The sequence below is a fragment of the Heterodontus francisci genome, chromosome 36 (assembly GCF_036365525.1).
Source record: "Heterodontus francisci isolate sHetFra1 chromosome 36, sHetFra1.hap1, whole genome shotgun sequence".
In the NCBI taxonomy this organism is placed as follows: domain Eukaryota; kingdom Metazoa; phylum Chordata; class Chondrichthyes; order Heterodontiformes; family Heterodontidae; genus Heterodontus; species Heterodontus francisci.
Genome location: NC_090406.1, coordinates 34,637,480 through 34,664,733, shown reverse-complemented (window position 1 = coordinate 34,664,733; position 27,254 = coordinate 34,637,480). Strand labels below are relative to the sequence as shown.

General features: G+C 42.8%; 1 protein-coding gene across 1 annotated transcript in view; it reads left to right on the top strand.

Annotated features, from left to right (window-relative positions):
• The first annotated feature begins 270 nt into the window (after positions 1-270).
• Positions 271-27,254, top strand: part of LOC137351744 (tumor necrosis factor alpha-induced protein 8-like protein 1) — a 67,412-nt gene continuing 40,428 nt past the window's right edge. The window contains exon 1 of the mRNA XM_068016531.1: positions 271-527. The gene's annotated coding sequence lies outside the window, so the exon portion shown is untranslated. The remainder of the gene's footprint in view (positions 528-27,254) is intronic.

Here is a 27,254-nt window from a genome sequence, read left to right as displayed (position 1 = left end):
TTAGCACCGGTAAATCCTAAAGGCTTATCCAGCCGTCTGAGCTTATTGGGTACATGAGGGAATGAAAGCCTTTAGACGGGAATGGGCTGCAGAAAGGAAGCGCCCAGAAAGAAAAATAAACAGAGAAAATTGAAACTTGGCCTCTTCATCCAGCTCCCTACTTAGCGCCCGCCCCTGCTCGCTACTGATTGCGCCTTGGCAGCCACAATTTGCATCTGCATTGGTCACATTGAGTGTCAATCAACATTCCCCACTGCCCTGTGTACATGACAGTTCCTCGCAAATTTGAAACTTTTTTTTGCTCCTGGAGTCAAGTTTCAAACTGGGCTAACAAGGGGGTTCAGTTTCTCTACACCGCCGGCTCTCGGCTGTTTATTTGGCGAATGATTCAACCTCCAAAAGCCGAAGCCTGCTGCTAATTTGCAGCCTTTTAAAAGGAAGCGGAAAGGTCCCCCTACTCTGTTTTAGAAAAAGTTGTGAGCAGTTCGCTGGAAGCTGGATCAAAGTTCGCGGCTTCAGGAAAACAGGTAAAAAAAATCGAGTGATTTTAGCGAAAGAAACAGACACGGAACAAAGAGACTGTGTGTATATATATGGTAACATGATTGAAGGAATGAATGAAAGAAGGTATAATGTTCAAATTAGAAGTTGTACAATTACAGGGGAAATGGGGTGCCTCAAACTTGTGGTCGAGATAGTTTGAGTTATTGAATGTAACCCAGTCTAGGATCATTTAAATTTTATATAAACCCATTGGGGTTAGGTGGAGGGGGTTGTCTTGCGCCCTTCCACTTCCCATTTCGAAATACCAATGTTATAAAAGTCCAAGAGCGGAAACCCCCTGTCTGACATGTCTTTGATATCTATTTTTCAATCTCTGTATTCCCAGAGGATTTTTACTGATTTCTTTTACACCACAAGAATTTCATTTTCCTCGGAAAACTTATATTAGAGGAAAAACAAACTAACCTTTTTAGAAAAACAACTTGGAATTAATAAAGTCCTAGGGAATGTTTTTTTTTTACAATAATTTTCTATTATAGTTTTAACAAAAATAAATCGCTGGCCCCGGAGTGGAACCTGTTTTTCAGGAATGTTGCCAATCGTAGTTTTAATTTTAATGTCAATTTCATCCCATTGAAATATATCAGGTTAATACGACGTGTAACTGAGCCAATTACAAGCGCGACTGGCGGCAAAGAGCTTAATTGCACCAATCAGGAGAGCAGAAAGGCAGAGGGAGCGACTGCAGTGGTTTCCATGGTAACCAGTAACAAACTTTCACCAGCGTGTATGTTTCACCTGGACTACCCGTCCTCCCATTCAGGAGGATTCTATTTTCTAAATACTATAATTTCATTGGGTATCACTGGATGTTAAATGGAGTCTCGACATGTATTATAATTAATCTCCTTAAAGGGAGAGGGTGTTTAAAAATTAATAAGCCAAAGTGAAACTTCAGTACATTTATGAAGCCTTCCGAGCCGATATGAAGTTGTACTTTGCTCCTCAACAGATCAGTGGATAAATGCACCACTTTGCTATTCAGCTGCACAGAAACAGGAAAGATCCAAGTAGCTTCCCAGTCTGTGCTGACCTGAACCAAGGTTGGGAATTACTAGGGAAGATCATTGAAACTGATAGTATACATGATTTTGAGAAGGAAGAAAATATAAATAGAGGGATATGATGAGAGATAGTGTTAAAAACATACAAGAAGGTTGCTGAGCCAAAAAGTGTGTCTATTTCTATTTGCACTTCATGTAAAATGAAAAGTATTATTGCTCTTTTCAGTGAACAAATCTACCAAGTGTTCTATAGATTGTTACCTTGTACTGACTCTTGTGGTGTTGACAGCTAAAGAAACTTTATTTAACAAAGTTTTGATTTCACAATTTTTGGTTACATTTTCACTTTGGCTCAATCCAACTTTCAGGTCAGTTTGGCACACACTGCATTGGACTTTGCACTGATTTTGTCACCTCCCAACTTTGCCAAGGAGAGAGTTCCTGCTGTGAAAGTAGTTTTTCCCTCCTGTTTACCGTTCAGTGAGAGAGTCTGACACTAACTGGATGAAAGTCTGGTCCATAATGTATGAGACAGTCGCTGTTTCTTTGAACAACTCTCCTGTGTTTCTTGCTGTGTGGCACTCAATACTGAGCATTCACAGATTTAGGGGTGGGGGAGGAGGTTGCAAAGTACCTCCAAACATTCTAAGCTGTCAATCTTCCTCTGTGAGTCTAGATATTGGTTGTGGGCAGATGAAGGGCATTGCAACCAAACAACATTTTGTCTTCAATTAACATCCACATTCATGCACTCAGAAGCAGGAACTGGTTTACCTCTTTCTTCCCCCGCCCCCCCCCCCCCAACCCCCAACCCCCAACCCCCAACCCCCAGTTCAGGGCATGGAATCTAATGGTGATTGTCCAATGGCGGCTCTGACCAAGATCAAATCTGGGATTCTTCTTCACTGATGTAGCTCAGCACCACACCAGGAGGTGCATTTTACCCAATGACCCAATGAGGCATACTAGGCACTGCTTTGATTTTCTTAATTTGCTCCAAGTCTATTGTTGCATTGCTGGCCTTTGTAGGCCATGCCAAACAATCTGATTTTATTAAGGCTTCTCTGGAAAGAAGCCAACTTCTTTCTGACTTTCGAATGCTTCTTTCTGCTGTACCCAATATGTTGGATTGTTTCTAATTAAGTAAAGTATTTAGAGAAGATTTGAATGTGTCCTGTTAGTCATTAGCAAGAAGCTATTTATCTTGATTTACATCTGGAAATGACCCCTATTTTCTCCCCTGCATTGAAGATATTAGCTTTTGCTGGAGTATGATTCAAAAGTCAGAAAGTCTGTAGGATCTGAATCCATGGACACTGAATTTTGCTGGGATATGCTTCAGTGGATGACCTCTAGCTTATTTGACTGGTAGGGGTATCACGTCATATCTGATCCCATTCCTGTCTTCACCCTATGTCCACTTTCATGGCTAGCATCGGGAACCTTTGCTGATTTTTATCCTTTCCTTAGCCCAGGCTCTGTTGAGCCCCCAATTGCTTTCCCAGGTGCAATTAGAAACCCTGTGCAAACCAGGAATCAAATGTGGGATGTCCTCATCTTTGTGCCCAGCATTGCCCTGGAAATGTATTTAACCAGTAGGCCGTTTGGACAAAAGTGGAATTGCTTGCTACATTTTGAAATGAGCAGTGGGGTCTTTCTCGTAAAACAATTTGTCTTGCATTTCCCTTATTTGGGTAAACGTTGGATATTTATCTGCCTTAACATAGTAATGTATTCATCACACCACTAGCATGGATTGACATGCCTTCACATAACAACTGATGTGTACGGTAATGTATCTGAAATGATAGAATCTTACAGCTACGGTAAACTATGATATAATACATTCTATCTGGCTTGACTTTCCAGCATGATGCATTGAGTTATTTTTAAGGTTTATCATGGAGACAAGTTTCTATTTAAGGTTTCAGTGAGAACTGGAGGCAGTGAATGTGCGGAAGTCAATGGTCTTTCTGTTCCTAGCAGTTTGCTTTGCAGAAATAACTGGTTACATTATTAACCCTGATACAATCACTTGACTCGGATCCAAAATTGTAACTAAAATCACAGTGCAAAGGGAACTTTTTTGTAACTTTGAGCAATTTCCACCTCCCCCCTCCCCCCCCCCCCCCCCCCACCCCCGCCCTTTCACCCAACAACATCTGTGCACTCCAGAAGTCTCCTCCCTCCTCAGTACCAATTTCTAGAATAAGGACTTTAGTTTAACAATAAGAAGTTGCATTTCTATAGCATTCTCCTCATTGGAAAGAGGCCTGGATGCTTTACTTGTATCAGATAACTGGAAATAGACACCAAATAGGAAAGAGAAGAAATGTAGAGTGGATTAAAGAGACAGAATCATAAACTTAGTTGAAGCGAAAGGTGCTTAGTAAGCTTTTAAAAGCTGGGACAGTGGAGGGAAGGCAGAGAGTTATTGGGAAGAAGTTCCAGATAGCAGGGGTATGTTGGGTGAAAGAGCTGCCACCAGTGGTAGAGTGAAGAGAATGCAGACAAAGAATGCATCAATGTCGGTGAGGTGAAGGGTTATGAGCAGGGGCATAGGGCTGATTACAGGTAACTGAAGTAGAGTGCAGTGAGTCTGTAGCAGTGCTTAAAAGTGAGAGTAATGATGGTGTAATTTAATACTGAAAGGGGGTTCTTTTACTGTTTCTATTGTGGAACTGATTCACATGTACATCATGATAGTATTGAATGAGATAAGAAACCAAAGAGCCACGAGTCTGATCCCTACTGCTGAGGGTCTAAGTTATGAGGAAATACTTGAGAAACTTGAATGGATCAGCCTAGAAAAGAAATGCCTTAGATGTGATCTTGCAGAGGTATATAAGATAGTAAATGGTACTGAGAAGGTTCATCTGGAAAAGTATATTTGAAATGAAATTGAGTAGGACAAAGGGACACAGGCTCAAGCTCTAGTACAATGGTAAATATTGGACTGATATAAGCAAATGCTTCATAAGAGTGATTTTTTTTTTCTTATTCGTCCATGGGTTGTGAGCGTCACTGTGAAGGCCAGCATTTATTGCCCATCCCTAAATTGCCCTTGAGTAGGTGGTAATGAGTCACCTTCTTGAACCGCTGCAGTCCATGTGGTGGATAGGGACCTATTTCCCTTAGCAGAGGGAGATATTTCACATTCTACATATTAAAAACATCAAGGGATTCGGGGATAGTGCAAGAAAATGGTGTTAAAGTAGAAGATCGGCCATGATCTCATTGAATGGCAGAGTAGGCTCGAAGAGCTGAATGGCCTACTCCTACTCCTAGTTCTTATGTCAATAAGCAGGGGCATTGTATATTGTATATAGCTAGATGGTGGTTAGAGTGTGTTGAGTTTGTGATGGTTTTTGTAGCATTGGAGCCAGGTCATGGGCACAGTGCTCCTGGTTATGACCTCCTCGCCAATCTCCTCCCACATCTTTCGCATTAGTTGCCTCTGACACCTGCTTCCCTCCCTCCAGTTACAGGGCATTCCTGCTCTGCTTGACCTCCTCCACCAGGACCTCCAGTGCTGCCTCTGAGAGCCTGTAAGCCCCTCCCTCTTGTTCTCTGAGCCATTGCCTGTCAGCGAGCACACTCTACACCTTTTACTGGAAGTGGATGCATGGAGGCTATATATACTGCTCCATGAAAATTGCTCCTAATCAGCACTTGAGTGCTAAACATGTCAGTCTGTATTTTAGACCCGCCAGGCATATTTAAATCATGGTAATTAGCAATAACTCCCAAAATTACAGGCTAAATCCAGACATTTAAACAGTCAGATCTTGGTCGGACAGTACCCACGTTGTATCTGTTTTCACTTTCTCTCCCAAATAACCCCCATGTATTTTACCATTTCTTGGAACTAAAATTAATAAATGTGGTAGTAAATGGTCATGGTATTGCCCATTGTCAGTTGTGAATTGTATTTTTTTTTATATTTCCAAGATGGCAGTGGAGCTGGGAAACCTAAGGAACTTCCCCACACTGCCACCTAGCAGCAAAAACTTGAAACCACATTGTGACAGTTGGCACAGCAACACTGATTGTAAACATTGCAGATGTGGCAAAAATGTCTGACAAGTAAGGATGTAAATGGGAAGTGTGAACCTTGATGCAAAATTCTTAATACATTTGTCTTTTATGCAAATTCCAAAAGTTTCATTTGGGTCTTTATTTGCATTCCCTTTTTCCAGTAGTGTGTCAACATTTTGCCACAATGAAACATAGAAAATAGGAGCAGGAGTAGGCCATATGGCCCTTCGAGCCTCCTCCGCCATTCATTATGATGATGGCTGACCATCCAACTCTGTAACCTGTACCAGCTTTCGCCCCATACCCTTAGACCCAAGAGCAATATCTAACTCCTTTTTGAAAACGTACAATGTTTTTGGCCTCAACTGCTTTCTGAGGTCGTGAATTCCACAGGCTCACCACTCTCTGGGTGAAGAAATTTCTCCTCATCTCAGTACTGAAAGGTTTACCCCATATCCTTCGACTATGACCCCTGGTTCTGGACTCCCCCACCATCAGGAACATCCTTCCTGCATCTACCCTGTAAAGTCCTGTTAGAATTTTATAGGTTTCTATGAGATTCCCCTCACTCTTCTGAACTCCAACGAATATAATCCTAATCGACTCAATCTCTCCTCATACGTCAGTCCTGCCATCCCAGGAATCAGTCTGGTAAACCTTCGCTGCGCTCCCTCGATAGCAAGAATATCCTGCCTCAGATAAGGAGACCAAAACTGCACACAGTATTCCAGGTGTGACCTCACCAAGGCCCTGTATAATTGCAGCAAGGCATCCCTGCTTCTGTACTTGAATCCTTTCGCTCTGAAGGCCAACATACCATTTGCCTTTTTTATCGCCAGTTGCACCTGTATGCTTACCTTCAGCGACTGGTGTACGAGAACACCCAAGTCTCGCTGCATATTCCCCTCTGTTTATCGCCATTCAGATAATAATCTGCCTTCCTGTTTTTGCTACCAAAGTGGATAACGTCACATTTATCCACCGTATACTGCATCTGTCGTGCATTAGCCCACTCACTCAACTTGTCCAAATCACCCTGAAGACTCTCTGCATCCTCCTCACAACTCTCCCTCCCACCCAGTTTTGCGTCATCTGCAAATTTGGAGATGTTACATTTAGTTCCTTCAGCTAAATCATTAATGTATATTGTGAATTGCTGGGTTCCTAGCACCGATCCCTGCAATATCCCACTAGTCACTGCCTGCCATTCGGAAAAAGACACATTTATCCCTACTTTGTTTCCTGTCCGCCAACCAATTTTCTATCCATTGCAGTACACTACCCCCAATCCCATGCGCTTTAATTTTACATGCTAATCTCTTATGTGGGACTTTGTTGAAAGCCTTCTGAAAGACCAAATAAGCCACATCCACTTGCTCCCCCTCATCAACTCTGCTAGTTACATCCTCGAAGAATTCTAGTAGATTTGTCAAGCATGATTTCCCTTTCGTAAATCCATGCTGACTGCCGATTCTACCACTGTTCTCCAAGTGCTCTGCTATAAAATCTTTGATAATAGACTCTAGAATTTTCCCCACTACCGACGTCAGGCGGACTGGTCTATAATTCCTTGTTTTCTCTCTACCTCCCTTTTTAAATAGAGGGGTTACATTAGCTACCCTCCAATCTGTAGGAACTGTTCCAGAGTCTATAGAATCTTGGAAGATGACCACCAATGCATCCACTATTTCTAGGGCCACTTCCTTAAGTACTCTGGGATGCATACCATCAGGCTCTGGGGATTTATCGACCTTCAAACCCATCAATTTCCCCAACACCATTTCTCTACTAATACTGATTTCCTTCAGTTCCTCTTTCTCACTAAGCCCTGTGTTCCCCAACATTTCTGGTATGATATTTGTGTCCTCCTTTGTGAAGACAGAACCAAAGTATGCATTTGGTTGGTCAGCCATTTCTTTATTCCCCTGTTTCTGACTGTAAGGGACCTACATTTGTCTTCACCAATCTTTTTCTCTTCACATACCTATAGAAACTTTTACAGTCAGTTTTTATGTTCCCCGCAAACGTGCTCTCATACTCTATTTTCCCGTTCTTAATCAGTGACAATGGAAAGAATGTCAGGATTGATGTTGCTGGGGACATAACCACTGGCTATGGTTCAACCAATTTTCTGCTCAGGTTTTGTTTTAAGTTTAAGGTGGCTGGTCTCACATTTATCCTGAAACCTGCCAATTGGACTAGTTGATATTAGCAAAGAATTACTAACCATTGTAAATTTTTCAAAGCAGAATCCAAAGGGGAATTCTTCACGTTAAGTGCTTGTAGATGAAACATTTGATAATCTGGAGCACACTAACCATGTAAACGCAAGCTGCAAGGTTTGTGTTCCTCCTTTGTGGAGAAAAAAAGCATTGAAGTCGATGATCAGCCATGATTGTATTGAATGGTGGAGCAGACTCGATGGGCTGAATGACCTACTCCTGTTCCTTTTTTTTTCTCGTTTCCAACTACCCTCTCTCTCCTCCCTCTCCTCCTTCTGAAGCCACTGGCTCAAGCTATGGATGCATGAGTGTTGGCTGTTCTGTCACCTTGCCTGAATGACAGTGAGTGTCAACAGGCTATTTGATTAGGAAGAGGTGTCATGGCAGGCCCATCCTCTCCTGACATCCATGCAAATGCACTTTACCACCGGGGCTATTGGATAGTGAGCAGGAGCAAGAACCCTGGATAATTTTCAGCTCCCTCCTCTGAGCTACCATGCACTGAGCATACTTACCCAACCGAGAACAGCTAATTCAACACAGAACAAGGATCGAACAGGCAGTCCACGTACCCACCGGACCATTAGGTAGCTACTTAGTTGGCCGGGCACGCTTTAGTCTAAATGCTACAAATTCCAGTAACACTTACTTTCACGTTGAGATTGCAAGTAAGTCTGTAGTACGCCAGCTGGATCAGCATCAAACTGCAATCAGCTTTGTAAGACTTCGTTGTGGCCCTAGTAATTGCTCCACTGTGGGTGGACTGACCAATATAAATCAACAGTGCACTCTCATTCTTTTTCTTTGTTTATTGTTCCCAGTTTGGGTTGAACTACAGTTTAATCGGAGCATTTCCCTGCAGCCTTGCGCTGTATCAAGTTTGACCCTGTGTGGCCAATTGTATTTTGACTGTTCAAGAAGGAAGAGGGTTGGTAATTCTTGGGCTTTAGAGATATTCCAACTGCTGCATTGTTCTGCACTGTTTGAAAATAATTGTGATCCTTTGTAAAAGAATTGATGGCAGGGAATTGCAGAGTTGAGGATGTCAGGTGTAAAAGTGTGGGGTTGTCTCTTCTGAAAGTGCTGACTCATAATGGGGTACAGTTCCTTAGGCACCAGTAACTCCCCTAAATGGCTATTCTTACTGAGAATTTACAGCATAGATACAGCCCATTTGGCTCAACAGGTCTATGCCAATGTTTATGCTCCACATAAATCTTCCTCTAACTCTAGTTCATCTAACCCTATGAGCAGATCGTTCTATACCTTTCTCCTCCATGTGCTTGCCTATTTTCCCCTTAAATGCTAGTCATTTCAACGACTCTATGTGGCAACATTTTCCATCTAACCACACTGAGTAAAGAAATTTCTCCTGAAGTACTAAATTGGATTTATTTATGGCTGTCTTATAATTTTGACCTCTAGTTTTGGGCTCCCCTACAAGTGGAAATATCTTCTCTCCATCCACTCTGTCAAACTCCTTCATAATTTTAATGACCTCTATCATGTCACCCCTGAGTCTTCTCCTTACTGGAGATAAGAGCCCCAGCCTGTTCAGTCTTCCATGGCTAACCCCAGATAGCTATTCAATAACATTTTACAATGTCAATCATGCCCTTTGCCAAGATGCACACTTTCCCACCTACCAGCAAAAGTCATTGAATAGTAATCAGGGATAGAAACCCTGTCTGATTTCCTCATGCCTCCCCAACCAGTGGTGAGACCAATTGGAACATCAAACACAATCGTCACCTGAGATTGACCATCTCAGCAGAGACATCTTCTTATAGGGCCCAGTTTCACTTTGGCCTGTTCCATTACCAGTTGAGGCATCAGAAGAATTATCCTCCTCTCTCAAGTGAAAGTACCAAGTTAAAACTGAACTGGTGGCAATTTTATGTGGGGGCTCCCAGCTACTAGGAGTTGTGGTCTGAGTCATTGTATTGACCCCCATACCCATCCCCCACCACCCCCTCCAAGCAATATTCTCTCGAAGCAGCGTGGCCATGCAGCAACCCGAAAGTTCCCATGCAGACCACGCGCAAGGCTGTCCTTTCAAGGTAATGCCCCTGTGTGATCACGCAAAATAATTTAGAGGCCACTCATTTTAAACAAATTGCCCGTGCACTCCAAAAAACATTTAGATGGTACGTTGCCCTCCGAGGCCCAGATGTTCAGAGGTTAGAGGGCATTGTTCTAAGGCATTTCCACCCACTGTCCTATTGGTCTGTCAAGTGTGTTATGGCAAAAACAAGTTCCAGTGTTCCGTCTTGTTCTCTCAGCCTAAAGATGCTATTATTCATTCAGTCTTGCTGAAAGGCCTTTGATTTGCTCCCACGTCTGTTTTTGCCTTGTCGGTTTTAGTCTTTGTAGGCCATGCCAAAAAATTTGAGATATTTAAGACATCTGGGAGGAAGCTAACTTTTTTGCCTTTGTGAAATATTTTCGGCCTGTACTTGGCATCTTAGATTCTTTTCATTGAAGCAAAATACTTGGGGCAGATTTCAATGTGTCCTGTTAGCCATCAGCAAGAAGCTATTCCTTCTGATCGGCCATTTTTGGGTTTCTCTCTGTCTCTCTGGCAACAGACAATGGCCGGAATTTGACGCCACCCCAGTGAGCCGGATGGCTGGGGGTGGCGTAAAATTGAACAGGAGGTTCCAGGAGGCCTTCCCGACATGCTCCCACCTCCGCCCCACTTTACATGGGCCGAGGGTGGGAGGGGGCGAGAAATGAGCTGCCCACCCCAGGCCAACCAAGGCCTTTAAGTGGCCACTTAAGAGCCTTCGCCTGCCTCCACTGGGATTTTACCTGTGGCAAGCAGGCGTCAGGGAGACTTGAAAGGCCATCCAGTGAAATGGCAACCTCTCAGCGTACCGAAGGGCTCTGTTGAGGGCCGCCCCCGCTTCCACAACCACCCCCAGGACCCAAGATGCCCCCCCTTTTTTCCCCCCCCCACCCCCCACCCCCCACCAAAACAACCACTCTTGCCTCGCTGGGGCGCGAGCGATTACCCCCGGCAATGCAACTCTAACTTACTTGCAGTCCTGGCTCCATGTCCTCGGATGGGCTGCAGTCCCAACTGTGGCCACCACTCTCAGTGGCGCTGCTGGGACTAAGAGCTGCCAGCCCGATGATTGGCCGGCAGCTCAATGAGGCGGGACTTCCTCAAGCGGTTGGAAGTCCCGGCTCAGAACATTTAAAGCCTGGGGACCCGTAAAATATGGGACAAATCCCCAGGCTAGGCGGAAGCAGGTTCGCCACCGACATTTACGTCAGTGGCCAGCTCCCGTCCACCCGATGTAAAATCCAGCCCTATGAGTGCCCTTTGCTTCCCTGTTCGAGTAATCATTCATCATGTGTGACCTTGGGTAATGAGTTTCAGGAATGTCAGAGACCAGCACAATCCCGACCATGACCACTTTCCAGAAGGCTGCACTGGCTACAGATTGAGAAGGGCTACTGCCTGATTTTTATTTTGTCCCTTTAGTGCTCTAGGCACTGCTGATTATCGTTCCCCTCCTACTCCAGCTGGAACCACAATCAACCCAGCACAGACCAGGAATGAAATCCGAGAGCGTCTGGTCTTTGTGGTTTAGTGTTACACTCATGGAATGAAGGTGGGGTTGGTTGGGGGGCGGTGGGGGGGGGTGTTGCTGGTGGGGGGTGGGGGGGTTTCTCAGTAAATCTATTAAGGGAGCCAAAAGTTTCACAACTACCAATTAAGATCAAATGCACCACAATATCTTGAATCTGAGGTCAGAATTAAATGAGGAAATTGAAGTAGTATCATTTAATAATAGATAAGTTGTAACAAAGTAGGATCATTTATTATTAATATCATTTCAGTAGTTTGGCTCCACAAGTTTGGAAGCATTTTAAAGATCATGGTGTACTATACTTTTTACAATATGTTGTTACAATATTGTGCATTCCTAAATTTCCATGACTGCATTGCTATGTTCATATTTCTTATTTCAAATGTAGTCACTATTGTACATTTGAAAGCCCAACACATTCCTCATTGATACTTTTGTTGAATTGGAGCTATTGGACCTGAGTGTTTTGTTTAATGATTTGAGGAAAGGCCATTGTGGTGTTGCTTCATTTCATTAATTAAGAGGTTATCAACACCAAGCTTGATTTTAAATGGATGAGAAAAAAGGAGGGATACAATGGCCCATACTCCACAAAGGCCATATTTCACCATTCCAATGCGCATCACGCTCTGTGTAATAGAGCCTGTTTGGATTAGGATGCTCACCAGATCAACAAAAGAGTTTTCGACTGGGATTCCATGAGGTCTGAGAGGATCCCAGGAAGCATAATCATGAGATTTCTTTAAATTAAAAAAAACTCGGCAGGGGTGAAATTGTTCTACGCAAGCTGTGTGAAACAGACTCGTAGAAAATCACCATGGACGTTTTCATCATGGCCAATCTTCTTTCCACTGAAGTTCACAGAATGATAGTTCGTTATTTTTGGAGACTCATTTCCTAGTCTCACTGTCACTTTCACCTTAGTTTGAAATTAAAAATCTTGGCAATGTTTTTTAAGTCAATGGAAACTTGGAAACTATCTGCTGTCGATTCACTACAGGCCTGTTTTTGTGCTTTTGCTGCAGACCAATTTCACCCCCTCCATTTTCCTTTTGGTAGCTAAGATAGTCTTTGAGAAGTTAATATAGGGTGTGTCAGTATTTGTCGGAGCTTTCAGGTGATGTGTCAAACAGCAAAAAAGCCACTTTCCTCACATTGAACCCCGATGGCTTTACTTTTGGTTTGTAGCTGACAGTGCGAGGATTGTGCCTGGGGAAAATCGTGGATCAGCATGAATTTCTTACACAAGTATGTCAAAGAGCATGAATGTCAATTGGGTTTAGTGCCATTTTCTCTCATATATTGATATGAAATAACGCAACAATGACACTGCAATTTTTAATCTGTTAGGACATAAATATTTTCCAGATATACCTACTTTTAATTTTGTAGCTGGTGTTAAAACAAAAAACACTGAACAATAAATTGACACCATTGCAATCCAGTTCAACATTTGACCCTTGCTATTGCCAAATAGGTCAGAATAATCATCCCGTAATGACATGGTTGGCAAATTGCACTCCTTGACGATATGACATTTGACTTCAGCAACCTTCGGCTCGTGATGGGTGGGGGGCATGGGGCAAATTCCAGTGACCTCTGCTGAAATGTCTGTCAGCATGTTCGGACAGGATCAGAGACTGCTGTGATAACCCTGCTGACTCTGTCTAGCCTCTGGCATAAGGAGTGACTGCTCAGATAAGGTGTACCTAAGGATCTATTCCCTTTTATGTGTCGGTACTTGTGCAAAAGGAGAGGAGGAAGTTGTGAGTTTAACAAAAACAAAGAAAGATGGATGTACTGAAAGAGGAATATAGAATCCTACTGGTGCATGAATATGCTGGTCAATAGTAACTTGTTTATACTGGGCCCAGGGCAGTACTTGCTGAATTCAGGAAGTTTACATTGGCGTTGCCACCTGCAGGAGACCCAAGAGACAGGAACAGGAAATACTAACATTCTTCTGGTCCCAGTGTAAGCAACTTTAATTCTTCCAGGCAAGTGTTAGACTGGTTTACAGCCTGTTGCAGCCTACGTTAGAGGGAAGGGGGAAAAGTTACAGAATTTGCTACAAAGGCTTTGATTGCTGTGGTTACCTGGGAATGACAATTTGTTGAGTTTTTATGGAGTTGTAATTTTAAAGGATTCTCCATTTGACTCTGTCTCATTCAGCAAGTAATTTTATGTACGTTACAAAGCAACTTTAGGTGTCAGCATGGCTCAGTGGTAGCACTCTTATCTCCAGAGACATGAGCACATATTCTAGACTGACACTTTAGTACAATACTGATGAAGAACTGCACTGTCGGAGGTACCATCCATCTGCCTTCTCAGGTGGGCGTAAATGATCCGTTGTCACAATGTCAAAGAAGTGCAGCAGAAAATCTCCCCAGTGTCCTGCCCAACATTTAGCCATCAACCAGCATCACCTTTTTTTAAAAAGAGATTATCTGCTTATTATCTCATTAATGTTTGTGGGACTTTGCTGCGCATAAATTGACTGCCCAAATTCTTACATTGCAATGCTTTGGGAGGCCAGAGGTCGTAGAAGGTGCTAAATAAATGCAAGTTCCTTCTTTTTTTCTTCAACGGTGGCTCCTTGGAGCTACAGCAGTACAACTTGATAAGGGAATTATGAAGGGGTCAGGAAGGGACCCAGAAATGATAGGGAGCAATGTAGGGAGAAATAATATATTGGCCATTAGACTTCCCTATATACACAAAGGTAGAGGACACAAAGCAATGTTCTATGATATACTTTTATGTTATGTTATTTTGAAAGGAAAGCACTGAATCAAGAAAATTAAGGATGCTATTAAGACACTAGCAATCTGCTGTGAAAGCAATAATGGCAACTTTCATAAATAACTAGACCATTTTCAGAATGAAAAGAACTGGTACTAAAGCGACCAGCTACAATAAAACAGAGTAGGAGCAAAGAGGCTTCGGCAGAACACTGAGGCAGCAATGGAGAATCAGTTGGTGGTAGGACAGGGATGAAATGGATTCTCAGCCGAGGCTGATCATAAGAAAGCTAAATCTGGACACAGATGTCCAGAGTGACCTATATAAGCTGGAGAACAGGAATAAGCCGATACTTCAGGACTTGAAAAGAGGTAAAAATACAAGATGTAAAAAGAAAAACTTGCATTTATATAGTGCCTTTCATATATCAGGGCACTTTACAGCTAATATAATACGTTTGAAACATAATCATTTGTAATGTAGGGAACACGGCAGCTAATTTGTGCACTGTGTTATGAAAGTACTTCCGTTGTTAAACTTTGAGGATTTGTGTTTTAAAACTGAAAAAAGGATTCCATAGATGCTAGAACTTTTTTTTTAAAAAGAGGTCATCGTAAGGACTTTTGGACTTGATTTGTAAACAAACCTTACTGGAAGTTCCTGTCTTCAGATAATTGCCCAGTAGAGGGCCTTTTTGACTTGGGGAAGATGTTTACAGTGAAGTGACAGGTGAAGATTTATAGGGGTCAAGAGGCTTGACTCTTGAGATATTGTTTTACTTTGGACAGGCAGTTGGGGTATGGAGAGTGTTTTGAGTTGGAGTTTAAAAACCAGCCAGGAGAGCAGCCTCCCCAGCTCAGTCATTTTCCTTCTCTTTGAAAAGCCTGCCAACTTTTCCATCTCTTTGTGAGGCTCTTAGAAGCAAGTGTAAGAAATAGAGAAATTGATGCTACATTCGACCTGAAAGTCCTGCTTGAAACCCCTGTTGCAGCATTTCTCCTGAGATACTGGAAATACCTGCTGGATAAATCCTCGTGCCGCCTGAACGAATTGCTCTAGGGAAAGATCCAAGTGACAGCCATCTACACATATTTGGGATGCCAGACCAAAAAGGGACAATTGACATCTTTCCATATCATTTTTTTTTTTCTTCAAGAGTTAGCAAGTATGTGGCCAAAGTATTTTTTGTCTTTTTTTGTAACAGAGCTCTAAAAATTAAATCTCTTTTTTTTTTTCGATTAACGCGTATGTGAGGGGCTGAGGTAAAAAGGGAACGTTCATATTTCAATGTTAATTTCAGTGTTAATGCTTTACTTCATTACTGATTATGTCTTGTTTTATCATAAACAGATAATTTTGTTGTTTATTAAAGAAACCTCGTTGATGTGTTTTATTCTGGGTAAAAATAGAGTCTATGATTGACCGTATTGATAACTGGGTAAACATTTAAATATATGTTGTGACCTGTGGAGACATGGAACTAGAAAAAGTTGTGTACTCCTCCTGCCTCGGTCATAACAGCAAGTTCCCACAAACAGGAATGAAATCAATAAGGTTGGCCGGAACACTAGGAAAGCACCTCTGCCCTTCTTCGGAAAGTGACTTGGTTTAATTTCTAATCCAAAAGATGCCCCCCTCGATAGTCCAGCATTCCCTTCGTACCAGGATTTTCCATTGCATACTCCATCTCTGGTTTTAATCAATTATTGTGCATGAGCATCAGCAACGAGATGAAGACGAGACTGAAGCAGTTGCATCCATCTTCTACCAGAAGCGCCGAGTGGATGATCCATCTCGGCCTCCTACTGAGGTCCTCAGCATTGTAGATGCCCATCTTCAGCCAATCCGATTCACTCCACATGATATTAAGAAATGGCTGAAGGCACTGTATACTGCAAAGGCTGTGGGCCCTGACAACATTCCAGCAATAGTACTGAAGACTTGTGCTCAGGAAGTAGCTGTACCCCTAGCCAAGCTGTCTCAGTACAGCTACAACACTGGCATCTACCTGACAATGTCGAAGATTGCACAGGTATGTCCTGTCCACAAAAAGCAGGACAAATCCAACCCGGCCAATTACCGCCTTATCGGTCTACTCTTTATCATCGGCAAAGTGATGGAAGGGGTGCTCCGACGGTTGGACTTCTGGAGTTCTGATGAAAGGTCACAGACCTGAAATGTTAACTCTGCTTCACTCTCCACAGTTGCTGCCAGACCTGCTGAGTATTTCCAGCACTTTTTGTTTTTATTTCATCTCCCCTTGATGTTCAATGGCATTACAATCGCTGAATACCCCACTATCAACATCCTGTGGGTTGCCATTGATCAGAAACTGAACTGGACCAGCCACACACACATTGTGGCTACAAGAGCAGGTCAGAGGCTAGGTTTCTCTCCATTTAGATAATTTGCCTTTCTATTCTTTTGACCAAAATGGATAACCTCACACTTATCCACGTTAAATTCCATCTGCCAAATTTTGGCCCATTCACCTGACCTATCCATATCCATTTATAAATTTCTTATTTCTTTATTGCAACTTACTATCCCACCTATTTAGTGTCATCTGCAAATTTGGCTATAGTACCTTCTATCCCTGCATCCAAGTCATTAATATAGATTGTAAATAGTTGGGGCCGGAGGACCAAACTCTGTGGCACCCCACTAGTTGCAGCTTGCCAACCAAAAAAGGACCCATTTATCCCGACTCTGTTTTCTGTTGGTTAGCCAATCCTCTATCCAAGCTAATAAATTGCCCCTAACCCCATGTGATCTTACCTTGTGTATTAACTTTTTGTGTGGCACCTTATCAAATGCCTTCTGGAAGTCCAGATGTACTACATCTACAGAATCCCCATTATCCACTTGTTACATCTTCGAAGAACTCTAGCAAATTAGTCAAACACAATTTACCCTTCATAAAACCATGCTGACTCTGATGGATTGCGTTTTGACTTTCTAAATGTCCTGTTATTACTTCCTCCATTTGGGTGGAAATTAGAAACTCTAAGAAGAAAAAGTCATTGATAGGCGTAGTCTATAGGCCACCAAATAATATCACATTGGGGCGGGCAATAAACAATGAAATAACTAATGCCTGTAAAAATGGTAGGGCAATTATCATGGGGGATTTTAATCTACATGTAGATTGGTCAAACCAGCTCAGTCAGGGTAGCCTTGAGGAGGAGTTCGTTGAGTGTATCAGTGATAGTTTTCTTGAACCGTATGTAATGGAACCGACGAGGGAGCAAGCTATCCTAGATCTAGTCCTATGTAATGAGACAGGAATAATTAATGACTTCATGGTTAGGGATGCTCTTGGAAGGAGTGATCACAGTATGGTTGAATTTAGAATACAGATGGAGAGTGTGAAGATAAAATCCAATACCAGGGTCCTGCGCTTGAACAAGGGGGACTACAATAGAATGAGGGAGGACTTGGCTAAAGTGGACTGGAAACAAAATTTTATGGTGGGACAGTTGACGAGCAGTGGAGGACTTTCAAAGCAATTTTTCAAAGTGTTCAGCAAAAGTATATTCCAGTGAAAAGGAAGGACTGGAAGAAAAGGGATAATCTGCCATGGGTGTCTAAGGAAATAAGGGAGGCTATCAAATTGAAAGAAGGCATACAAAGTGGCCAAAAACAGCATGAAACTAGAAGATTGGGAAAACTTTAAAGGTCAACAGAAAGCCACAAAAAGAGCTATAAAGAAAAGTAATAGAACATGAGAAAAAACTAGCACAGAATATAAAGACAGATAGCAAAAGTTTCTATAAATATATAAAACGATAAAGAGTAGCTAAAGTAAACGTTGGTTCTTTAGAGGATGAGAAGGGGAATTTAGTTATGGGGTATGATGAAATGGCCGAGGCATTGAACAGGTATTTTGTATCGGTCTTCACAGTGGAGGACATTAATAACATGCCAGTAATTGACAAACGAACGTAGGTGAGGACCTGGAAACAATCATTATTACGGAAGAGGTAGTGTTGGGCAAGCTAATGGAGCTAAGGATTGATAGGTCTCCTGGCCCTGATGGAATGCATCCCAGGGTACTAAAAGAGATGGCGGGAGAAATAGCAGGTGCACTGGTGGTAATTTTCCAAAATTCGCTGGACTCTGGGGCAGTCCCAGCAGATTGGAAAACAGCAGATGTGACGCCACTGTTTAAAAAGGGAGGTAGACAAAAGATGGGGAATTATAGACCGGTTAGCTTAACCTCTGTAGTGGGGAAGATGCTCGAGTCTATTATCAAGGAAGAAATAGCAGGGCATCTCGATAGAAATTGTCCCGTTGGGTAGACTCAGCATGGGTTCATGAAGGGCAGGTCATGCTTGACAAATCTTTTGGAATTCTATGATGACATTACGAGCAAGGTGGACAATGGGGACCCAGTGGATGTGGTGTACCTAGATTTCCAAAAGGCCTTCAACAAGGTGCCGCACAAGAGGCTGCTGCATAAGATAAGGATGCATGGCGTTGGGGGTAAAGTATTAGCATGGATAGAGGATTGGTTGACTAACAGGAAGCAGAGAGTGGGGATAAATGAGTGCTATTCTGGTTGGCAATCAGTCACTAGTGGTGTGCCTCAGGGATCGGTGTTGGGACCGCAATTATTTACAATTTATATAGATGATTTGGAGTTGGGGACCACGTGTAGGGTGTCAAAGTTTGCAGATGACACTAAGATGAGTGGCAGAGCAAAGTGTGCAGATGACTGTGAAACTTTGCAGAGGAACATGGATACATTGAGTGAGTGGGCAAAGGTCTGCCAGATGGAATACAATGCTAATAAATGTGAAGTCATTCATTTTGGTAGGAGTAACAGTAAAAAGGATTATTACTTGAATGGTAAAAAGTTGCAGCATGCTGCTATGCAGAGGGACCTGGGTGTCCTTGTGCATGAATCGCAGAAGGTTGGTCTGCAGGTACAGCAAATAATTAGGAAGGCAAGTGGAATTTTGTCCTTCATTGCTAAAGGGATTGAGTTTAAAAGCAAAGAGGTTATGTTGCAGCTGTATAAGGTACTGGTGAGGCCACACCTGGAGTACTGTGTGCAGTTTTGGTCTCCTTACTTGAGAAAGGATGTACTGGCACTGGAGAGGGTGCAGAGGAGGTTCACTAGGTTGATTCTGGAGTTGAGAGGGTTGGCTTATGAGGAGAGACTGAGTTGATTGGGATTATATTCATTGGAATTCAGAAGAATGAGGGGGGATCTTCTAGAAACATATAAAATCATGAAGGGAATAGATAAGATACAAGTAGAGAGGATGTTTCCACTGGCAGGTGAAGCTAGGACAAGAGGGCATAGCCTCAAGATTAGAGGGAGCAGATTTAGGACTGAATTAAGAAGGAACTTCTTCACCCAGAGGGTTGTTAATCTATGGAATTCCTTGCCCAGTGAAGTAGTTGACGCTTCTTCAGTAAACGTTTTTAAAGCTAAGGTAGATATCTTTTTGAACAATAAAGGAATTGAGGGATACAGTGAGAGCGCGGGTAAGTGGATCTGAGTCCACGAAAAGATCAGCCATGATCTTATTGAATGGCGGAGCAGGCTCGAGGGGCCGGATGGCCTACTCCTGCTCCTAGTTCTTATGATCTTATTATGATCTTAATAATGGATTCTAACAATTTCCCAATGACAGATGTTAAACTAACTGGTCTATAGTTTCCTACTTTCTGCCTCCCTCCCTTTTTGAACAAGGGCGTTATATTGGCATTTTCCAGTCCACTGGAACCTTTCCCGCATCCAGGGAATTTTGGAATATTATAACCAACAGATCCACTATCTCTGCTGCCACTTCCTTTAAGACCCTAGGATGTAGGCCATCAGGCCCTGGGGACTTGTCTGACTTCAATCACAATAGTTTGCTCAGTACTTTTTCCCTAGTGGTGGTGATTGTTCTAAGTTCCTCCCTTCCTATAACCTCGGCATTTCTTGTTACTATTGGGATGGTACTAGTGTCCTCCACTGTGAAAACTGAGGCCAAATACTAATTTCATGTCTCTGCCATTTCTGTGTTCCACACCATTAATTCCCCAGTCTAATCCTCCAAGGGACCAACATTCACTTTAGCTGCTCTCTTCCCTTTTATATACTTATCAAAGCTTTTGCTATCTGTTTATATTTTGTGCCATTCCTTTGCTGTTGCTAGGTAAAAATCCTGGAACTTCTTCCTAACAGCACTGTTTGGGGAAGCTGGGCCTGTATTCTCTAGAGTTTCAAAGAATGAGATGATCTCATTGAAACCTACAAAATATTTAAAGGGATAGACTGGGTAGATGCAGCTGAGATGTTTCCCCTGGTTGAGGAGTCTAGAACCAGGGGATACAATTTCAAAATAAGGGGGAAACCACTTGGGACAGAGATGAGGAGAAATTTCTTTACTCAGAGGGTTGTGAATCTTTGGAATTCTCTACACCAGAGGGCTGTGGAAGTTCAGTCATTGAGTATGTTTAAAGCAGAGATTGACTGATTTCTAAATACAAATGACATAAGGGAATATGAGGATAGTATGGGAAAAAGGCATTGAAGTGGAAGATCAGCCATGATCCTATTGAATGGTGGGGCAGGCTTGATGGGCCGAATGGTCTACTCCTGTTCCTATGTTGGTGTACCTACAGCACATGAATTGCAGCGGTTCAAGAAGGCAGCTCACAATCACCTTCTCAAGGGCAATTGGGGATGGACAATAAATGCTGGCCTAGTCAGCGAAGCCCACATCCCAACAGCAAATAAAAGAAAATATTGACTAACTGTTTAACCGTGTTGATGCTTTCCTTCGGGTAGTGATCAGGAATGGATATTGTGACTACTTCTCCTGCCTCTCCCTAGCTCACGGTGTCCTATTTCCACTTTGAGCTTGTGTTTCTTACTCACTGATTTTCTGCTTTAAATTTTGTGGATCTAGAGGCTTTGAACAAGATGTTCTTAATGCTGTTACCTCACTGGGGATAAATGCTAAATCAGAACACTGATGTGTTTGTTGCAACAACTTCAGATACATGCAAACTGCTGAGGACAGGGGTTTAAGTTGATCTGCATCTTTGGAGGCCCCTGAACAGTAAAAGCTTGAACACTCTTGTCGAAGGGTAAGAGTGAGTTGGAGTGCTGCTCATAGTCACTCTATATGGTTTTATCACTTAAAATAATACTACCAATTCTCCACCACTCACAGGTTAATTCCTATATATTCTATACTGATACAGAAATGTAAAAATTAAACTTCTCTCAATCCAATTAGGTAGTTCAGTCTTGACTGTATGCTCTAGGGGAGCAGTATGAATAATATAACTCCTATACATTGGAGCCAGCCATTGTTACCATTCAAGTTTTTATCTTACTCATTAACCGGTGTTGGAAAGAGAGGAAGTGTGGGGTTGGGGGAGCACAATGAATTGTTCATCTGTCTGTACTTCTGGAAAGGCAATTGGGAGCGCTAACTACAGCTCATCTATTTAAGCCATACAAAACCCTGGTTAGAGCACAGTGTACAGTGACCAGTTCTGGGTACTGTACATTAGAAAGGATATAGTGGCCTTGGAAGGAGTCCAGGATAGGTTTACCAGAATGATACCTGGACTCCAAGGGTTAAATTACAAGGTGAGAATACACAAACTAGGGTTATATTCCCTGGAATTTAGAAGGTTAAGGGCTGATTTGATCCAAGTTTACAGGATATTGAGGGGAACAGATAGATAACGAGAAACTATTTCTGTTGGTTGCGGATGAGGGGGCACAGGCTAAAGATTAGAGCAAGGCCTTTCAGGAGTGAAATTCAGAATCACACCTACATACAAAAGGTGTTAGAAGTTTGGAACTCTCTTCCACAAATGGCAATTGGTGCTAGATTTCTTAATTTTACATCTCAGATTGATAGATTGTTATCCAAAGGCATTAAGGGGTTTGGGGCAAAGGTGGATATATGGTTGCAGATCAACCAAGATTTTGTTGAATGGTGGAGCAGGCTCGAGGGGCTAAATGGCCTCCTCTTGTTCATATGTCCCTGGGCTGGGGTAAAACTTCATGATGTCAGGGAGGAAAAATCCTTCACATAATTCGTACTCCCAGGCTTGCCTTCAAATAGCTTTAAAAGCCAGAACAAGAAATGCCTCAGAGACATGGATGTCTATCCAACTCTCTCCCTTTCTAACATGTCATAGGTGATATTCACCTAGATGGAAAAACTGTGCTGCAACTGCTGCCTTCGAAAGAGTGCCATTTATTGTAAGGAATGCAATACTTCCAAAAAGCAATTGATAAAGTGCTGCACAACAGACTTGTGAGCAAAGTTATAGCTCATGGAATATAAAGGACAGTAGCAACTTGGATATGAAATTGGCTGAGTGAAAGAAAACAGAGAATAGTGATTAATGGATGTTTTTTGGACAGGAGCTCCCCAAAGGTCAGTGTTGGGACCCTTGCTGTTCCTGATTCATATCAATGACCTAAACCTTAGTGTGTGGGCACCATTTCAAAATTTATGGATGATACGAAACTTGGAAACAATGTGAGCTGTGAGGAGGATAGTATAGAACTTCAAAAGGATATACAGGTTGGTAGAATGGTGGACAAGTGACAAATGAAATTTAATGCTGAGAAGCGTGAAGTGATTTATTTTGGTAGGAAGAACGCAGAGAGACAATAAAAGATAAAATGGGCAATTCTAAAGGGGGTGCAGGAGCAGAAGGACCTGGGTATATATGTGCATAAATCATTGAAGGTGACAGGACAGGTTGAGAGAACAGTTAATAGAACTTACAGTATCTTAGGCTTCATTAATAGGGGCATAGAGTACAAAAGTATGGAAGTTCTGTATGGAAGACTAGGGAGGCAGTGGACCTGGGAGGAATCGCAACCGGAGAAGGAGAGTATAAATCCAGTCTGAGGCTCGAGGCCCACACTTAACCTGGAAGACCGGAGAGGCAGGCTGTGGCTGTGGCTGGAAGTCTGCACGCTCCAGGTTTGAAGAGTTTGGGGGAAAAAACCTAACGGTGACATCACGGGAAAACTGTAAGATAATTGGTTGGTAACAGCTGTTAGAGTGCCTGTAAATAGCTGGAAAATTAGGAAAAAAATTTTAAGCCTCAAATAGATACCTTTTATAAATGATAAGGTTAGTACTGCTAAGGTTTTAGTTGGTGTAATTTATTAGTATTACTAATTAGAAAGTGCTTTTTGGACAGAGTGTGAAGCTGTGAGTTGGTATCTGAGGGAGTTCAGTGACAAGGGGAAGAAGGTGCTCCTTTGTCTCTTTTCTGCATTTTCAGCCTCCACTATTTGCTTCTTACTTTGGTAGAGGGGAAGAAGCTGATTGGCAAGTAACTGGTAAGTTATTCTACTTATTACACTAACTACTAAGTCTCTTCAACTCGCCACAATTTAGCCCTGTCTTTATGGCTGCCCGCCAGCTCTGGCGAATGCTGGCAACTGACTCCCACGACTTGTGATCAATGTCACACGATTTCATGTCGCGTTTGCAGACGTCTTTATAGCGGAGACATGGACGGCCGGTGGGTCTGATACCAGTGGCGAGCTCGTTGTACAATGTGTCTTTGGGGATCCTGCCATCTTCCATGCGGCTCACATGGCCAAGCCATCTCAAGCGCCGCTGACTCAGTAGTGTGTATAAGCTGGGGGTGTTGGCCGCTTCAAGGACTTCTGTGTTGGAGATATAGTCCTGCCACCTGATGCCAAGTATTCTCCGAAGGCAGCGAAGATGGAATGAATTGAGACGTCGCTCTTGGCTGGCATACGTTGTCCAACAGCCCCGACAAACAAATTTCTCTGCAGCACCTGTGGAAGAGTCTGTCACTCCAGAATTGGCCTTTATAGCCACTCCAGGCGCTGCTTCACAAACCACTGACCACCTCCAGGCGCGTATCCATTGTCTCTCGAGATAAGGAGGCCCAAAAGAAAAAGAAAGACACTAACAATAATTAGTTTGTAAAGCTCAGGTACGGCAGTGCTGCTCAGCTTAGTGGAATGTGTCTCCTGTAGTATATGAAAAGTTGTGGTCACACCATGTGTCCTTGACCAACACATCTGCAAGAAGTGTCACCAGCTGCAGAAACTTGAGCTGGAGTCACTGTGGTGCATCCATGAGGCAAAGAACTACGTGGATAGTACGTTTAGGGAGATGGTCACACTACAGGTTAAGAATGTGCAGGTAGAGAGGGAATGGATGACTGCCAGGCAGGTAGTGCAGGAGTTCTGAGTCAATCTCGCTTGCTAACCGCTCTTTTCCATTTTGGATACCGGTGAGGGCGATGGTTCTTCAGAGGAGTGCAGCAAGAGCCAAGTCTGTGGCACCACGGGTGGCTCAGCTCCCCGGGGGTGGGGGGGGGGGCAGGGGAGAAAGAAGAGTGGAAGGGCAATAGTGATAGGGGATTCATTAGTTAGAGGAACAGACAAGCATTTCTGCGACCGCAGACATGACACCAGATGATATGTTGCCTCCCTAGTGCCAGGGCCAAGGACATCACAGAGTGGCTGCAAGAAATTCTTCTTGGGGAGGGTGAACAGCCAGAGGTCATGGTCCACATTGGTACCAGTGACATGGGTAAGAAGAGGAATGAGGTCCTGATAGCAGAGTTTAAGGAGTTAGGAAAAAAATTAAAAAGTAGGACCTCAAAAGCAGTAATCTCAGGATTACTCCCAGTTCCACGTGCTAGTGAGCGTAGGAATAGGAGGATTAAGCAATTTAACACGTAGCTGGAGAATTGGTGCAGGAGGGAGGGCATAGAATTCAGAGGCATTTGGATTTGTTTTGGGGTAGGTGGGAACTGTACAAGATGGCTAGGTTGCACCTTAGCAGGACTGGGACTAACATCCTCGCAGGGAGATTGGCTAGTGCTGTTGGGGAGGGTTTTAACTAAATTGTCACGGGGATGGGAACCTAAGAGGGAGTTCAGATTGGAAGGAAGCGAAACGTTTTTTTATTCGAGTGATGTGGGCATCACTGGCTAGGCCAGCATTTATTGTCTGTCCCTAATCACCCTTGAGAAGGTGGTGGTGAGCTGCCTTTTTGAACTGCTGCAGTTCTTTGGGTGTAGGTACACCCACAGTGCTGTTGGGAAGGGAGTTCCAGGGTTTTGAACCAGTGACAGCGAAGGAACGGCAATACAGTTCCAAGTCAGGATGGTGTGTGTCTTGAAGGGGAACTTGCAGTGTTCCCATGCATCTGCTGCCCTTGTCCTTCTAGGTTGTAACTGGTAACAGGAAGTAGAGAAGTAGTAAGCAAAATTGGAAGGCAGACGAGACGAAGGCAAACATCAAATAGGATCAGAATGAGAAATAATGTTAAGACAAAGTTAAGGGCACTCTATCTGAATGCATGCAGCATTCGCAACAAGATAGATGATTTAAAAGCACAGGTAGAGGTAAATGCGTATGATTTAATTGCCGTTACAGGGTGACCAGGACTGGGAACTGCATAGTCTGGGATATTCATCATTTAGGAGGGATAGGCGGAGGGGAAAAGGAGGCGGGGTAGCGCTGTTAATAAGGGACCATATCAGTAGATTAGTGAGAGAGGATCTTTGATCGAAGGAACAAGATGTAAGATCAGTTTGTGTAGTGCTAAGAAACAGCAAGGGGCAGCAAACATTGGGAGTTGTTTATAGGCCACCAAACTGTAGTGGTAATGTTGGGCACAGGTATAAATCAGGAAATTAGAGATGCATGTAGCATGGGCAATACAGTAATAATGGGTGACTTCAATTTATATATAGATTGGGTAAACCTAATTAGCACTAGTGCTGTGGAGGATGAATTCCTGGAGTGTGTTCGAGATGGGTTTCTGGAGCAGTATGTTGATGACCCAACTAGGGATTGGGCCATTTTAGATTTAGTATTATACAATGAGAAAGGGCTAATTAATAACCTTGCTGTAAAGGAGCCATTAGGAAATAGTGACCACAATATGATAGAATTCTACATTAAGTTTTAAAGCGATTATAGTTCATTCTGAAACTAGGGTCTTCAATCTGAACAAAGGAAACTATGAAGGTATGAGGGGCAAGTTGGCTATGGTGAATTGGGAAAATACATTAAATGATTTGATGATAGACAGGCAATGGCCAGTATTTAAGGAGGTATTACATGGTTTACAACAAATATACACTCTAAGACACAAAACCCCCCAATAGGAAAGGTGAATCAACCATGGCTAACAAAACAAGTTAAAAATTGCATTAGGTCAAAGAAAGTGGCTTATAAGGTCGCCAGAAAAAGTGGTAAGCCTAAGGAGTGGGAGCAATTTAGAGTCCAACAAAGGAGGACCAAGAAACTGATAAAGAAAGGGAAAAGAGATTATGAATGTAAGCTAGCTAGAAACATAAAGGTGCCCTGTAAAAACTTCTTTAGGTTTGTGAAAAGGAAATGATTAGCAAGGACAAATGTGGGTCCATTGCAGGCAGAGACAGGAGCATTTGTGGTGGAGAATGAGGAAATGACAGAGGCTAAACAATTACTTTGTCTGTCTTCAGGGAGGAAGACACAGAAAATCTCCCAGAAATACTAGGGAACCAAGGAACTTGTAAAAATGAGGAACTGAAAGTAATTAGTATCAATAAAGAGGTAGTACTCCAAAATTAATTGGATTGAAAGTTGATCAATCCCCTGAACCAGATGAGCAACATCCCAGAGTATTGAAGGAGGTAGCTATAGAGATAGTGGATATACTGGTGGTTATCTTTCAAAATTCTATAGATTCTGGAAGGGTTTCTGCAGACGGGAAAGTAGCAAATGTAACCCTACTATTTAAGAAGGGAGCGAGAGAAAAAGCTGAGAACCACAAATCTGTTCGTTTGACGTCAGTAGTAGGGAAAATGTTAGAACCTAAAGGATGTAATAACTGGATACTTGGATAATAATGATAGGATTGGGCAGCGTCAGCATGGATTTGTGAACGGGAAATCATGTTTGACAAACCTGTTGTAGTTTTTGAGGATGTTACTTGTAGCATAAAGTGGATGTGGTGTATTTGGATTTTCAGAAGGTCCCACACAAAATCAGAGCACATGGGATTATACTGCAATGGATTGAGAATTGGTTAAGAGACAGAAAGCAGAGAGTCGGA